Consider the following 16,287-nt stretch of genomic DNA (forward strand, 5'->3'; position numbering starts at 1 on the left):
AACCTATCATATACATGTACAGAGTACTAGACCTTGTCACACAGAATGTACACACAAAACTTTGCATCTTTTGTTATCCTTCAGGTTCAGTTTAAACATCTTTTAATGGATCAGCAAACATCATTCTGATTCAGAAAAGGCTAAAATGCAACATTTCAAACTGCTTCATCTCACTTTTCACAAATACATGCAGAATCTTCTGCAGCACAAATATGTTTCAATACCCCAACATCAAACAGAATATTTCTGAAAGTTTGAAATTGCTATTAGTTAGGTAAAAAGACTAGAGAAAATCTTGCAAATAAAAGTACAAAAAGGTAGTAGACAGAGCTATAAAGAAGAGGAAACACTCTCGACTCTGGTGGGACTCAAACCCACAACCTTTGATTTGCTCCAGCTATTTATCTAGAAGTCCAATACGCTATCCATTGCACCACAGAGCCCAGGTGAAGAAACTGGTTCCTTGGCCAACCTTCCTATAAAATAACAGTAGTGCTGCTAATATTTGAGGCAAATAATGAATTTACTATGCATATGTAAATCCCAGTGGTCTGATGATTATCTACAGGTCTAAGCACACACCAAAGCTCTGCATACTGTTAGTCATAGTCTGACGCCAATAAAAAAAGGGTTGATTTACTCATTGTAGCAGTTACTGATTAAAGATTACCCAAGGAAGAGGCACCGCTGGGATTCGAACCCAGGACCTCCTGTTTACTAGACAGGCGCTATAACCAACTAAGCCACGGCGCCCTACCTGACAGGTCTTCTATATCAATACAATATAGCTTCAGGCAAACTCAAAAACATTCTCTTGCATACAAACCTCACACAGACAGCAAAAACAACTTCCCTGATTAGGAACCTCTGCATTTTCCAGAAACAAATAACATCAACTCTGAAGGCTTGTCTCAATTGCTTAAACCTATCATATACATGTACAGAGTACTAGACCTTGTCACGCAGAATGTACACACAAAACTTAGCATCTTTTGTTTACCCTTCAGGTTCCGTTTTAACATCTTTTAATGGATAAGCAAACATCATTCTGATTCAGAAAAGGCTAAAATCCAACATTTCAAACTGCTTCATCTCACTTTTCACAAATACATGCAGAATCTTCTGCAGCACAAATATGTTCCAATACCCCAACATCAAACAGAATATTTCTGAAAGTTTGAAATTGCTATTAATTAGGTAAAAAGACTGGAGAAAATCTTGCAAATAAAAGTACAAAAAGGTAGTAGACAGAGCTATAAAGAAGAGGAAACACTCTCGACTCCGGTGGGACTCGAACCCACAACCATTGAATTGCCCCAGCTATTAATCAAGAAGTCCAATGCACTACCCATTGCACCACAGAGCCCAGGTGAAGAAACTGGTTCCTTGGCCAACCTTCCTATAAAATAACAGTAGTGCTGCTAATATTTGAGGCAAATAATGAATTTACTTTGCATATGTAAATCCCAGTGGTCTGATGATTATCTGCAAGTCTAAGCACACACCAAAGCTCTGCATACTGTTAGTCATAGTCTGACTCCAATAAAAAAAGGGTTGATTTACTCATTGTAGCAGTTACTGAATAAAGATTACCCAAGGAAAAGGCACCGCTGGGATTTGAACCCAGGATCTCCTCTTTACTAGACAGGCGCTATAACCAACTAAGCCACGGAACCCTACCTGACTGGTCTTCTAAATCAATACAATATAGCTTCAGGCAAACTCAAAAACATTCTCTTGCATACAAACCTCACACAGACAGCAAAAACAACTTCCCTGATTAGGAACCTCTGCATTTTCCAGAAACAAATAACATCAACTCTGAAAGCTTGTCTCAATTGCTTAAACCTATCATATACATGTACAGAGTACTAGACCTTGTCACGCAGAATGTACACACAAAACTTAGCATCTTTTGTTTACCCTTCAGGTTCCGTTTAAACATCTTTTAATGGATCAGCAAACATCATTCTGATTCAGAGAAGGCTAAAATCCTACATTTCAAACTGCTTCATCTCACTTTTCACAAATACATGCAGAATCTTCTGCAGCACAAATATGTTCTAATACCCCAACATCAAACAGAATATTTCTGAAAGTTTGAAATTGCTATTAATTAGGTAAAAAGACTAGAGAAAATCTTGCAAATACAAGTACAAAAAGGTAGTAGACAGAGCTATAAAGAAGAGAGAACACTCTCGACTCTGGTGGGACTCAAACCCACAACCTTTGACTTGCTCCAGCTATTTATCTAGAAGTCCAATGCACTATCCATTGCGCCACAGAGCCCAGGTGAAGAAATTGGTTCCTTGGCCAACCTTCCTATAAAATAACAGTAGTGCTGCTAATATTTGAGGCAAATAATAAATTTACTATGCATATGTAAATCCCAGTGGTCTGATGATTATCTGCAAGTCTAAGCACACACCAAAGCTCTGCATACTGTTAGTCATAGTCTGACGCCAATAAAAAAAGGGTTGATTTACTCATTGTAGCAGTTACTGATTAAAGATTACCCAAGGAAAAGGCACCGCTGGGATTCGAACCCAGGATCTCCTGTTTACTAGACAGGCGCTATAACCAACTAAGCCGCGGCACCCTACCTGACTGGTTTTCTATATCAACACAATATAGCTTCAGGCAAACTCAAAAACATTCTCTTGCATACAAACTTCACACAGACAGCAAAAACAACTTCCCTGATTAGGAACCGCTGCATTTTCCAGAAACAAATAACATCAACTCTGAAAGCTTGTCTCAATTGCTTAAACCTATCATATACATGTACAGAGTATTAGACCTTGTCACGCAGAATGTACACACAAAACTTAGCATCTTTTGTTTACCCTTCAGGTTCCGTTTAAACATCTTTTAATGGATCAGTAAACATCATTATGATTCAGAGAAGGCTAAAATCCTACATTTCAAACTGCTTCATCTCACTTTTTAAAAATACATGCAGAATCTTCTGCAGCACAAATATGTTCCAATACCCCAACATCAAACAGAATATTTCTGAAAGTTTGAAATTGCTATTAATTAGGTAAAAAGACTAGAGAAAATCTTGCAAATAAAAGTACAAAAAGGTAGTAGACAGAGCTATAAAGAAGAGGAAACACTCTCGACTCTGGTGGGACTCAAACCCACAACCTTTGATTTGCTCCAGCTATTTATCTAGAAGTCCAATACGCTATCCATTGCACCACAGAGCCCAGGTGAAGAAACTGGTTCCTTGGCCAACCTTCCTATAAAATAACAGTAGTGCTGCTAATATTTGAGGCAAATAATGAATTTACTATGCATATGTAAATCCCAGTGGTCTGATGATTATCTACAGGTCTAAGCACACACCAAAGCTCTGCATACTGTTAGTCATAGTCTGACGCCAATAAAAAAAGAGTTGATTTACTCATTGTAGCAGTTACTGATTAAAGATTACCCAAGGAAGAGGCACCGCTGGGATTCGAACCCAGGACCTCCTGTTTACTAGACAGGCGCTATAACCAACTAAGCCACGGCGCCCTACCTGACAGGTCTTCTATATCAATACAATATAGCTTCAGGCAAACTCAAAAACATTCTCTTGCATACAAACTTCACACAGACAGCAAAAACAACTTCCCTGATTAGGAACCTCTGCATTTTCCAGAAACAAATAACATCAATTCTGAAAGCTTGTCTCAATTGCTTAAACCTATCATATACATGTACAGAGTACTAGACCTTGTCACGCAGAATGTACACACAAAACTTAGCATCTTTTGTTTACCCTTCAGGTTCCGTTTTAACATCTTTTAATGGATAAGCAAACATCATTCTGATTCAGAAAAGGCTAAAATCCTACATTTCAAACTGCTTCATCTCACTTTTCACAAATACATGCAGAATCTTCTGCAGCACAAATATGTTCCAATACCCCAACATCAAACAGAATATTTCTGAAAGTTTGAAATTGCTATTAATTAGGTAAAAAGACTGGAGAAAATCTTGCAAATAAAAGTACAAAAAGGTAGTAGACAGAGCTATAAAGAAGAGGAAACACTCTCGACTCCGGTGGGACTCGAACCCACAACCATTGAATTGCCCCAGCTATTAATCAAGAAGTCCAATGCGCTACCCATTGCACCACAGAGCACAGGTGAAGAAGTTGGTTCCTTGGCCAACCTTCCTATAAAATAACAGTAGTGCTGCTAATATTTGAGGCAAATAATGAATTTACTATGCATATGTAAATCCCAGTGGTCTGATGATTATCTGCAAGTCTAAGCACACACCAAAGCTCTGCATACTGTTAGTCATAGTCTGACTCCAATAAAAAAAGGGTTGATTTACTCATTGTAACAGTTACTGAATAAAGATTACCCAAAGGAAAAGGCACCGCTGGGATTTGAACCCAGGATCTCCTCTTTACTAGACAGGCGCTATAACCAACTAAGCCACGGAACCCTACCTGACTGGTCTTCTAAATCAATACAATATAGCTTCAGGCAAACTCAAAAACATTCTCTTGCATACAAACCTCACACAGACAGCAAAAACAACTTCCCTGATTAGGAACCTCTGCATTTTCCAGAAACAAATAACATCAACTCTGAAAGCTTGTCTCAATTGCTTAAACCTATCATATACATGTACAGAGTACTAGACCTTGTCACGCAGAATGTACACACAAAACTTAGCATCTTTTGTTTACCCTTCAGGTTCCGTTTAAACATCTATTAATGGATCAGCAAACATCATTCTGATTCAGAGAAGGCTAAAATCCTACATTTCAAACTGCTTCATCTCACTTTTCACAAATACATGCAGAATCTTCTGCAGCACAAATATGTTCTAATACCCCAACATCAAACAGAATATTTCTGAAAGTTTGAAATTGCTATTAATTAGGTAAAAAGACTAGAGAAAATCTTGCAAATACAAGTACAAAAAGGTAGTAGACAGAGCTATAAAGAAGAGAGAACACTCTCGACTCTGGTGGGACTCAAACCCACAACCTTTGACTTGCTCCAGCTATTTATCTAGAAGTCCAATGCACTATCCATTGCGCCACAGAGCCCAGGTGAAGAAATTGGTTCCTTGGCCAACCTTCCTATAAAATAACAGTAGTGCTGCTAATATTTGAGGCAAATAATAAATTTACTATGCATATGTAAATCCCAGTGGTCTGATGATTATCTGCAAGTCTAAGCACACACCAAAGCTCTGCATACTGTTAGTCATAGTCTGACGCCAATAAAAAAAGGGTTGATTTACTCATTGTAGCAGTTACTGATTAAAGATTACCCAAGGAAAAGGCACCGCTGGGATTCGAACCCAGGATCTCCTGTTTACTAGACAGGCGCTATAACCAACTAAGCCGCGGCACCCTACCTGACTGGTTTTCTATATCAACACAATATAGCTTCAGGCAAACTCAAAAACATTCTCTTGCATACAAACTTCACACAGACAGCAAAAACAACTTCCCTGATTAGGAACCTCTGCATTTTCCAGAAACAAATAACATCAACTCTGAAAGCTTGTCTCAATTGCTTAAACCTATCATATACATGTACAGAGTATTAGACCTTGTCACGCAGAATGTACACACAAAACTTAGCATCTTTTGTTTACCCTTCAGGTTCCGTTTAAACATCTTTTAATGGATCAGTAAACATCATTATGATTCAGAAAAGGCTAAAATCCTACATTTCAAACTGCTTCATCTCACTTTTTAAAAATACATGCAGAATCTTCTGCAGCACAAATATGTTCCAATACCCCAACATCAAACAGAATATTTCTGAAAGTTTGAAATTGCTATTAATTAGGTAAAAAGACTAGAGAAAATCTTGCAAATAAAAGTACAAAAAGGTAGTAGACAGAGCTATAAAGAAGAGGAAACACTCTCGATTCTGGTGGGACTCAAACCCACAACCTTTGATTTGCTCCAGCTACTTATCTAGAAGTCCAATACGCTATCCATTGCGCCACAGAGCCCAGGTGAAGAAACTGGTTCCTTGGCCAACCTTCCTATAATATAACAGTAGTGCTGCTAATATTTGAGGCAAATAATGAATTTACTATGCATATGTAAATCCCAGTGGTCTGATGATTATCTACAGGTCTAAGCACACACCAAAGCTCTGCATACTGTTAGTCATAGTCTGACGCCAATAAAAAAAGAGTTGATTTACTCATTGTAGCAGTTACTGATTAAAGATTACCCAAGGAAAAGGCACCGTTGGGATTCAAACCCAGGACCTCCCGTTTACTAGACAGGCGCGAAAACCAACTAAGCCACGGCGCCCTACCTGACTGGTCTTCTATATCAATACAATATAGCTTCAGGCAAACTCAAAAACATTCTCTTGCATACAAACTTCACACAGACAGCAAAAACAACTTCCCTGATTAGGAACCTCTGCATTTTCCAGAAACAAATAACATCAACTCTGAAAGCTTGTCTCAATTGCTTAAACCTATCATATACATGTACAGAGTATTAGACCTTGTCACGCAGAATGTACACACAAAACTTAGCATCTTTTGTTTACCCTTCAGGTTCCGTTTAAACATCTTTTAATGGATCAGTAAACATCATTATGATTCAGAAAAGGCTAAAATCCTACATTTCAAACTGCTTCATCTCACTTTTTAAAAATACATGCAGAATCTTCTGCAGCACAAATATGTTCCAATACCCCAACATCAAACAGAATATTTCTGAAAGTTTGAAATTGCTATTAATTAGGTAAAAAGACTAGAGAAAATCTTGCAAATAAAAGTACAAAAAGGTAGTAGACAGAGCTATAAAGAAGAGGAAACACTCTCGACTCTGGTGGGACTCAAACCCACAACCTTTGATTTGCTCCAGCTACTTATCTAGAAGTCCAATACGCTATCCATTGCGCCACAGAGCCCAGGTGAAGAAACTGGTTCCTTGGCCAACCTTCCTATAAAATAACAGTAGTGCTGCTAATATTTGAGGCAAATAATGAATTTACTATGCATATGTAAATCCCAGTGGTCTGATGATTATCTACAGGTCTAAGCACACACCAAAGCTCTGCATACTGTTAGTCATAGTCTGACGCCAATAAAAAAAGAGTTGATTTACTCATTGTAGCAGTTACTGATTAAAGATTACCCAAGGAAAAGGCACCGTTGGGATTCAAACCCAGGACCTCCCGTTTACTAGACAGGCGCGAAAACCAACTAAGCCACGGCGCCCTACCTGACTGGTCTTCTATATCAATACAATATAGCTTCAGGCAAACTCAAAAACATTCTCTTGCATACAAACTTCACACAGACAGCAAAAACAACTTCCCTGATTAGGAACCTCTGCATTTTCCAGAAACAAATAACATCAACTCTGAAAGCTTGTCTCAATTGCTTAAACCTAACATATACATGTACAGAGTACTAGACCTTGTCACGCAGAATGTACACACAAAACTTAGCATCTTTTGTTTACCCTTCAGGTTCCGTTTAAACATCTTTTAATGGATCAGCAAACATCATTCTGATTCAGAGAAGGCTAAAATCCTACATTTCAAACTGCTTCATCTCACTTTTCACAAATACATGCAGAATCTTCTGCAGCACAAATATGTTCCAATACCCCAACATCAAACAGAATATTTCTGAAAGTTTGAAATTGCTATTAATTAGGTAAAAAGACTAGAGAAAATCTTGCAAATAAAAGTACAAAAAGGTAGTAGACAGAGCTATAAAGAAGAGGAAACACTCTCGACTCCGGTGGGACTCGAACCCACAACCATTGAATTGCCCCAGCTATTAATCAAGAAGTCCAATGCGCTACCCATTGCACCACAGAGCACAGGTGAAGAAGTTGGTTCCTTGGCCAACCTTCCTATAAAATAACAGTAGTGCTGCTAATATTTGAGGCAAATAATGAATTTACTATGCATATGTAAATCCCAGTGGTCTGATGATTATCTGCAAGTCTAAGCACACAACAAAGCTCTGCATACTGTTAGTCATAGTCTGACGCCAATAAAAAAAGGGTTGATTTACTCATTGTAGCAGTTACTGATTAAAGATTACCCAAGGAAAAGGCACCGCTGGGATTCGAACCCAGGATCTCCTCTTTACTAGACAGGCGCTATAACCAACTAAGCCGCGGCACCCTACCTGACTGGTTTTCTATATCAACACAATATAGCTTCAGGCAAACTCAAAAACATTCTCTTGCATACAAACTTCACACAGACAGCAAAAACAACTTCCCTGATTAGGAACCTCTGCATTTTCCAGAAACAAATAACATCAACTCTGAAAGCTTGTCTCAATTGCTTAAACCTATCATATACATGTACAGAGTATTAGACCTTGTCACGCAGAATGTACACACAAAACTTAGCATCTTTTGTTTACCCTTCAGGTTCCGTTTAAACATCTTTTAATGGATCAGTAAACATCATTATGATTCAGAAAAGGCTAAAATCCTACATTTCAAACTGCTTCATCTCACTTTTTAAAAATACATGCAGAATCTTCTGCAGCACAAATATGTTCCAATACCCCAACATCAAACAGAATATTTCTGAAAGTTTGAAATTGCTATTAATTAGGTAAAAAGACTAGAGAAAATCTTGCAAATAAAAGTACAAAAAGGTAGTAGACAGAGCTATAAAGAAGAGGAAACACTCTTGACTCTGGTGGGACTCAAACCCACAACCTTTGATTTGCTCCAGCTATTTATCTAGAAGTCCAATACACTATCCATTGCGCCACAGAGCCCAGGTGAAGAAACTGGTTCCTTGGCCAACCTTCCTATAAAATAACAGTAGTGCTGCTAATATTTGAGGCAAATAATGAATTTAATATGCATATGTAAATCCCAGTGGTCTGATGATTATCTACAGGTCTAAGCACACACCAAAGCTCTGCATACTGTTAGTCATAGTCTGACGCCAATAAAAAAAGAGTTGATTTACTCATTGTAGCAGTTACTGATTAAAGATTACCCAAGGAAGAGGCACCGCTGGGATTCGAACCCAGGACCTCCTGTTTACTAGACAGGCGCTATAACCAACTAAGCCACGGCACCCTACCTGACAGGTCTTCTATATCAATACAATATAGCTTCAGGCAAACTCAAAAACATTCTCTTGCATACAAACCTCACACAGACAGCAAAAACAACTTCCCTGATTAGGAACCTCTGCATTTTCCAGAAACAAATAACATCAACTCTGAAAGCTTGTCTCAATTGCTTAAACCTATCATATACATGTACAGAGTACTAGACCTTGTCACGCAGAATGTACACACAAAACTTAGCATCTTTTGTTTACCCTTCAGGTTCCGTTTTAACATCTTTTAATGGATCAGCAAACATCATTCTGATTCAGAAAAGGCTAAAATCCAACATTTCAAACTGCTTCATCTCACTTTTCACAAATACATGCAGAATCTTCTGCAGCACAAATATGTTCCAATACCCCAACATCTAACAGAATATTTCTGAAAGTTTGAAATTGCTATTAATTAGGTAAAAAGACTGGAGAAACTCTTGCAAATAAAAGTACAAAAAGGTAGTAGACAGAGCTATAAAGAAGAGTAAACACTCTTGACTCTGGTGGGATTCGAACCCACAACCTTTGAATTGCTCCAGCTATGCAGCTAGAAGGCCAATGCGCTATCCATTGCACCACAGAGCCCAGAGGAAGAAACTGGTTCCTTGGCCAACCTTCCTATAAAATAACAGTAGTGCTGCTAATATTTGAGGCAAATAATGAATTTACTTTGCATATGTAAATCCCAGTGGTCTGATGATTATCTGCAAGTCTAAGCACACACCAAAGCTCTGCATACTGTTAGTCATAGTCTGACGCCAATAAAAAAAGAGTTGATTTACTCATTGTAGCAGTTACTGATTAAAGATTACCCAAGGAAAAGGCACCGTTGGGATTCAAACCCAGGACCTCCCGTTTACTAGACAGGCGCGAAAACCAACTAAGCCACGGCGCCCTACCTGACTGGTCTTCTATATCAATACAATATAGCTTCAGGCAAACTCAAAAACATTCTCTTGCATACAAACTTCACACAGACAGGAAAAACAACTTCCCTGATTAGGAACCTCTGCATTTTCCAGAAACAAATAACATCAACTCTGAAAGCTTGTCTCAATTGCTTAAACCTAACATATACATGTACAGAGTACTAGACCTTGTCACGCAGAATGTACACACAAAACTTAGCATCTTTTGTTTACCCTTCAGGTTCCGTTTAAACATCTTTTAATGGATCAGCAAACATCATTCTGATTCAGAAAAGGCTAAAATCCTACATTTCAAACTGCTTCATCTCACTTTTCACAAATACATGCAGAATCTTCTGCAGCACAAATATGTTCCAATACCCCAACATCAAACAGAATATTTCTGAAAGTTTGAAATTGCTATTAATTAGGTAAAAAGACTAGAGAAAATCTTGCAAATAAAAGTACAAAAAGGTAGTAGACAGAGCTATAAAGAAGAGGAAACACTCTCGACTCCGGTGGGACTCGAACCCACAACCATTGAATTGCCCCAGCTATTAATCAAGAAGTCCAATGCGCTACCCATTGCACCACAGAGCACAGGTGAAGAAGTTGGTTCCTTGGCCAACCTTCCTATAAAATAACAGTAGTGCTGCTAATATTTGAGGCAAATAATGAATTTACTATGCATATGTAAATCCCAGTGGTCTGATGATTATCTGCAAGTCTAAGCACACAACAAAGCTCTGCATACTGTTAGTCATAGTCTGACGCCAATAAAAAAAGGGTTGATTTACTCATTGTAGCAGTTACTGATTAAAGATTACCCAAGGAAAAGGCACCGCTGGGATTCGAACCCAGGATCTCCTGTTTACTAGACAGGCGCTATAACCAACTAAGCCGCGGCACCCTACCTGACTGGTTTTCTATATCAACACAATATAGCTTCAGGCAAACTCAAAAACATTCTCTTGCATACAAACTTCACACAGACAGCAAAAACAACTTCCCTGATTAGGAACCTCTGCATTTTCCAGAAACAAATAACATCAACTCTGAAAGCTTGTCTCAATTGCTTAAACCTATCATATACATGTACAGAGTATTAGACCTTGTCACGCAGAATGTACACACAAAACTTAGCATCTTTTGTTTACCCTTCAGGTTCCGTTTAAACATCTTTTAATGGATCAGTAAACATCATTATGATTCAGAAAAGGCTAAAATCCTACATTTCAAACTGCTTCATCTCACTTTTTAAAAATACATGCAGAATCTTCTGCAGCACAAATATGTTCCAATACCCCAACATCAAACAGAATATTTCTGAAAGTTTGAAATTGCTATTAATTAGGTAAAAAGACTAGAGAAAATCTTGCAAATAAAAGTACAAAAAGGTAGTAGACAGAGCTATAAAGAAGAGGAAACACTCTCGACTCTGGTGGGACTCAAACCCACAACCTTTGATTTGCTCCAGCTATTTATCTAGAAGTCCAATACGCTATCCATTGCGCCACAGAGCCCAGGTGAAGAAACTGGTTCCTTGGCCAACCTTCCTATAAAATAACAGTAGTGCTGCTAATATTTGAGGCAAATAATGAATTTAATATGCATATGTAAATCCCAGTGGTCTGATGATTATCTACAGGTCTAAGCACACACCAAAGCTCTGCATACTGTTAGTCATAGTCTGACGCCAATAAAAAAAGAGTTGATTTACTCATTGTAGCAGTTACTGATTAAAGATTACCCAAGGAAGAGGCACCGCTGGGATTCGAACCCAGGACCTCCTGTTTACTAGACAGGCGCTATAACCAACTAAGCCACGGCACCCTACCTGACAGGTCTTCTATATCAATACAATATAGCTTCAGGCAAACTCAAAAACATTCTCTTGCATACAAACCTCACACAGACAGCAAAAACAACTTCCCTGATTAGGAACCTCTGCATTTTCCAGAAACAAATAACATCAACTCTGAAAGCTTGTCTCAATTGCTTAAACCTATCATATACATGTACAGAGTACTAGACCTTGTCACGCAGAATGTACACACAAAACTTAGCATCTTTTGTTTACCCTTCAGGTTCCGTTTTAACATCTTTTAATGGATCAGCAAACATCATTCTGATTCAGAAAAGGCTAAAATCCAACATTTCAAACTGCTTCATCTCACTTTTCACAAATACATGCAGAATCTTCTGCAGCACAAATATGTTCCAATACCCCAACATCTAACAGAATATTTCTGAAAGTTTGAAATTGCTATTAATTAGGTAAAAAGACTGGAGAAACTCTTGCAAATAAAAGTACAAAAAGGTAGTAGACAGAGCTATAAAGAAGAGTAAACACTCTCGACTCTGGTGGGATTCGAACCCACAACCTTTGAATTGCTCCAGCTATGCAGCTAGAAGGCCAATGCGCTATCCATTGCACCACAGAGCCCAGAGGAAGAAACTGGTTCCTTGGCCAACCTTCCTATAAAATAACAGTAGTGCTGCTAATATTTGAGGCAAATAATGAATTTACTTTGCATATGTAAATCCCAGTGGTCTGATGATTATCTGCAAGTCTAAGCACACACCAAAGCTCTGCATACTGTTAGTCATAGTCTGACGCCAATAAAAAAAGGGTTGATTTACTCATTGTAGCAGTTACTGATTAAAGATTACCCAAGGAAAAGGCACCGTTGGGATTCAAACCCAGGACCTCCCGTTTACTAGACAGGCGCGAAAACCAACTAAGCCACGGCGCCCTACCTGACTGGTCTTCTATATCAATACAATATAGCTTCAGGCAAACTCAAAAACATTCTCTTGCATACAAACTTCACACAGACAGCAAAAACAACTTCCCTGATTAGGAACCTCTGCATTTTCCAGAAACAAATAACATCAACTCTGAAAGCTTGTCACGCAGAATGTACACACAAAACTTAGCATCTTTTGTTTACCCTTCAGGTTCTGTTTAAACATCTTTTAATGGATCAGCAAACATCATTCTGATTCAGAGAAGGCTAAAATCCTACATTTCAAACTGCTTCATCTCACTTTTCACAAATACATGCAGAATCTTCTGCAGCACAAATATGTTCCAATACCCCAACATCAAACAGAATATTTCTGAAAGTTTGAAATTGCTATTAATTAGGTAAAAAGACTAGAGAAAATCTTGCAAATAAAAGTACAAAAAGGTAGTAGACAGAGCTATAAAGAAGAGGAAACACTCTCGACTCTGGTGGGACTCAAACCCACAACCTTTGATTTGCTCCAGCTATTTATCTAGAAGTCCAATACGCTATCCATTGCGCCACAGAGCCCAGGTGAAGAAACTGGTTCCTTGGCCAACCTTCCTATAAAATAACAGTAGTGCTGCTAATATTTGAGGCAAATAATTAATTTACTATGCATATGTAAATCCCAGTGGTCTGATGATTATCTGCAAGTCTAAGCACACACCAAAGCTCTGCATACTGTTAGTCATAGTCTGACTCCAATAAAAAAAGGGTTGATTTACTCATTGTAGCAGTTACTGATTAAAGATTACCCAAGGAAAAGGCACCGCTGGGATTCGAACCCAGGATCTCCTGTTTACTAGACAGGCACTATAACCAACTAAGCCGCGGCACCCTACCTGACTGGTTTTCTATATCAACACAATATAGCTTCAGGCAAACTCAAAAACATTCTCTTGCATACAAACTTCACACAGACAGCAAAAACAACTTCCCTGATTAGGAACCTCTGCATTTTCCAGAAACAAATAACATCAACTCTGAAAGCTTGTCTCAATTGCTTAAACCTATCATATACATGTACAGAGTACTAGACCTTGTCACACAGAATGTACACACAAAACTTAGCATCTTTTGTTTACCCTTCAGGTTCATTTTAAACATCTTTTAATGGATCAGCAAACATCATTCTGATTCAGAAAAGGCTAAAATCCAACATTTCAAACTGCTTCATCTCACTTTTCACAAATACATGCAGAATCTTCTGCAGCACAAATATGTTCCAATACCCCAACATCAAACAGAATATTTCTGAAAGTTTGAAATTGCTATTAATTAGGTAAAAAGACTAGAGAAAATCTTGCAAATAAAAGTACAAAAAGGTAGTAGACAGAGCTATAAAGAAGAGGAAACACTCTCGACTCTGGTGGGACTCGAACCCACAACCTTTGAATTGCTCCAGCTATTTATCTAGAAGTCCAATGCGCTATCCATTGCGCCACAGAGCCCAGGTGAAGAAACTGGTTCCTTGGCCAACCTTCCTATAAAATAACAGTAGTGCTGCTAATATTTGAGGCAAATAATACATTTACTATGCATATGTAAATCCCAGTGGTCTGATGATTATCTGCAAGTCTAAGCACACACCAAAGCTCTGCATACTGTTAGTCATAGTCTGACGCCAATAAAAAAAGAGTTGATTTACTCATTGTAGCAGTTACTGATTAAAGATTACCCAAGGAAAAGGCACCGTTGGGATTCAAACCCAGGACCTCCCGTTTACTAGACAGGCGCGAAAACCAACTAAGCCACGGCGCCCTACCTGACAGGTCTTCTATATCAATACAATATAGCTTCAGGCAAACTCAAAAACATTCTCTTGCATACAAACTTCACACAGACAGCAAAAACAACTTCCCTGATTAGGAACCGCTGCATTTTCCAGAAACAAATAACATCAACTCTGAAAGCTTGTCTCAATTGCTTAAACCTATCATATACATGTACAGAGTACTAGACCTTGTCACGCAGAATGTACACACAAAACTTAGCATCTTTTGTTTACCCTTCAGGTTCCGTTTAAACATCTTTTAATGGATCAGCAAACATCATTCTGATTCAGAAAAGGCTAAAATCCAACATTTCAAACTGCTTCATCTCACTTTTCACAAATACATGCAGAATCTTCTGCAGCACAAATATGTTCCAATACCCCAACATCAAACAGAATATTTCTGAAAGTTTGAAATTGCTATTAATTAGGTAAAAAGACTAGAGAAAATCTTGCAAATACAAGTACAAAAAGGTAGTAGACAGAGCTATAAAGAAGAGGGAACACTCTCGACTCTGGTGGGACTCAAACCCACAACCTTTGACTTGCTCCAGCTATTTATCTAGAAGGCCAATGCGCTATCCATTGCGCCACAGAGCCCAGGTGAAGAAATTGGTTCCTTGGCCAACCTTCCTATAAAATAACAGTAGTGCTGCTAATATTTGAGGCAAATAATACATTTACTATGCATATGTAAATCCCAGTGGTCTGATGATTATCTGCAAGTCTAAGCACACACCAAAGCTCTGCATACTGTTAGTCATAGTCTGACGCCAATAAAAAAAGGGTTGATTTACTCATTGTAGCAGTTACTGATTAAAGATTACCCAAGGAAAAGGCACCGCTGGGATTCCAAGCCAGGATCTCCTGTTTACTAGACAGGCGCTTGTTGTGTTGACTTGTCGTTCAGAGTCAGACATTAACCACACGTGATTATGGAACAGAGAGCTTACTATTTTGTTTATTCTTCCCCTCCTTTCCTCTCTTCTTTCTCTTACCTCAAACAGTCCACTAGTGCCCCCCAGTGTCCTAAATCCGTAACAACGAATTTGTTTAATATATGCATTAAACACATTGCATATGGACACAACATCTTCCCTCTTGAACAAAGAATACCTTCTTGTAACTCAGAAGAACCTGACAGTATTATTAATGTAACAGTAACGCTTTAACTGCTCTGTAGTCCCTCAGGTAAGTTCTCAGGAATGACTTCCAGGGTTCTCCTTGAATGGATGCAGTCTGTAAGCAGTCCTTAACGCTTCTGTTGAATCTCTCAACTTCTCCATTAGCTCTTGGGTAGTACACTGAAGATCTCAGGTGTTGTATTCCACTCTCTTTGAGAAAGTCAGCAAACTCAGCAGAGAGAAATTGAGGACCATTGTCACTTATCAGCGTCTTTGGGATTCCTTCTCGAGAGAAAAGGGCAGTCAGGAACTGTATAATAGTAGCTGTGTCAACGCGGTGAGCAAACGCTACTTCAGGCCATTTACTAAAGTAATCTACCAGTGATATGGCAAATCTACAATCAGGAGGAGCTTTCTCAAATGGGCCTATGATGTCTACGGACACCTTTTCCCAAGCAGCAGCTGGTAGGGGAACTGGTTGCAGTGGAGCATCATGGGTGACAGTTGTCTTGTCATTCTGTTGGCAGGTTGAGCAGTTCTTAATGCATATTTCTATCTGAGAGTCCATTTTGGGCCACCAGTACAACTCTCTAAGGCGTT

General features: G+C 38.6%; 6 non-coding genes across 6 annotated transcripts; all 6 read right to left on the bottom strand.

Moving 5' to 3' along the window:
* Positions 1-679: 679 nt before the first annotated feature.
* Positions 680-753, bottom strand: trnat-agu (transfer RNA threonine (anticodon AGU)). The gene has a single exon. It is a non-coding gene; the product is annotated as a tRNA-Thr (tRNA).
* A 2,695-nt stretch (positions 754-3,448) lies between these two features.
* On the bottom strand, positions 3,449-3,522 carry trnat-agu (transfer RNA threonine (anticodon AGU)). The gene has a single exon. It is a non-coding gene; the product is annotated as a tRNA-Thr (tRNA).
* Positions 3,523-8,987: 5,465 nt separating this feature from the next.
* trnat-agu (transfer RNA threonine (anticodon AGU)) lies at positions 8,988-9,061 on the bottom strand. The gene has a single exon. It is a non-coding gene; the product is annotated as a tRNA-Thr (tRNA).
* Positions 9,062-11,756: 2,695 nt separating this feature from the next.
* trnat-agu (transfer RNA threonine (anticodon AGU)) lies at positions 11,757-11,830 on the bottom strand. The gene has a single exon. It is a non-coding gene; the product is annotated as a tRNA-Thr (tRNA).
* A 2,320-nt stretch (positions 11,831-14,150) lies between these two features.
* On the bottom strand, positions 14,151-14,240 carry trnar-ucu (transfer RNA arginine (anticodon UCU)). The gene is given in 2 exon segments: positions 14,151-14,186; positions 14,204-14,240. It is a non-coding gene; the product is annotated as a tRNA-Arg (tRNA).
* Positions 14,241-15,073: 833 nt separating this feature from the next.
* trnar-ucu (transfer RNA arginine (anticodon UCU)) lies at positions 15,074-15,163 on the bottom strand. Its single transcript is given in 2 exon segments — positions 15,074-15,109; positions 15,127-15,163. It is a non-coding gene; the product is annotated as a tRNA-Arg (tRNA).
* Between the last annotated feature and the right edge of the window lie 1,124 nt (positions 15,164-16,287).

The sequence above is a fragment of the Salminus brasiliensis genome, chromosome 4, assembly GCF_030463535.1.
Source record: "Salminus brasiliensis chromosome 4, fSalBra1.hap2, whole genome shotgun sequence".
NCBI classification, from domain to species: domain Eukaryota; kingdom Metazoa; phylum Chordata; class Actinopteri; order Characiformes; family Bryconidae; genus Salminus; species Salminus brasiliensis.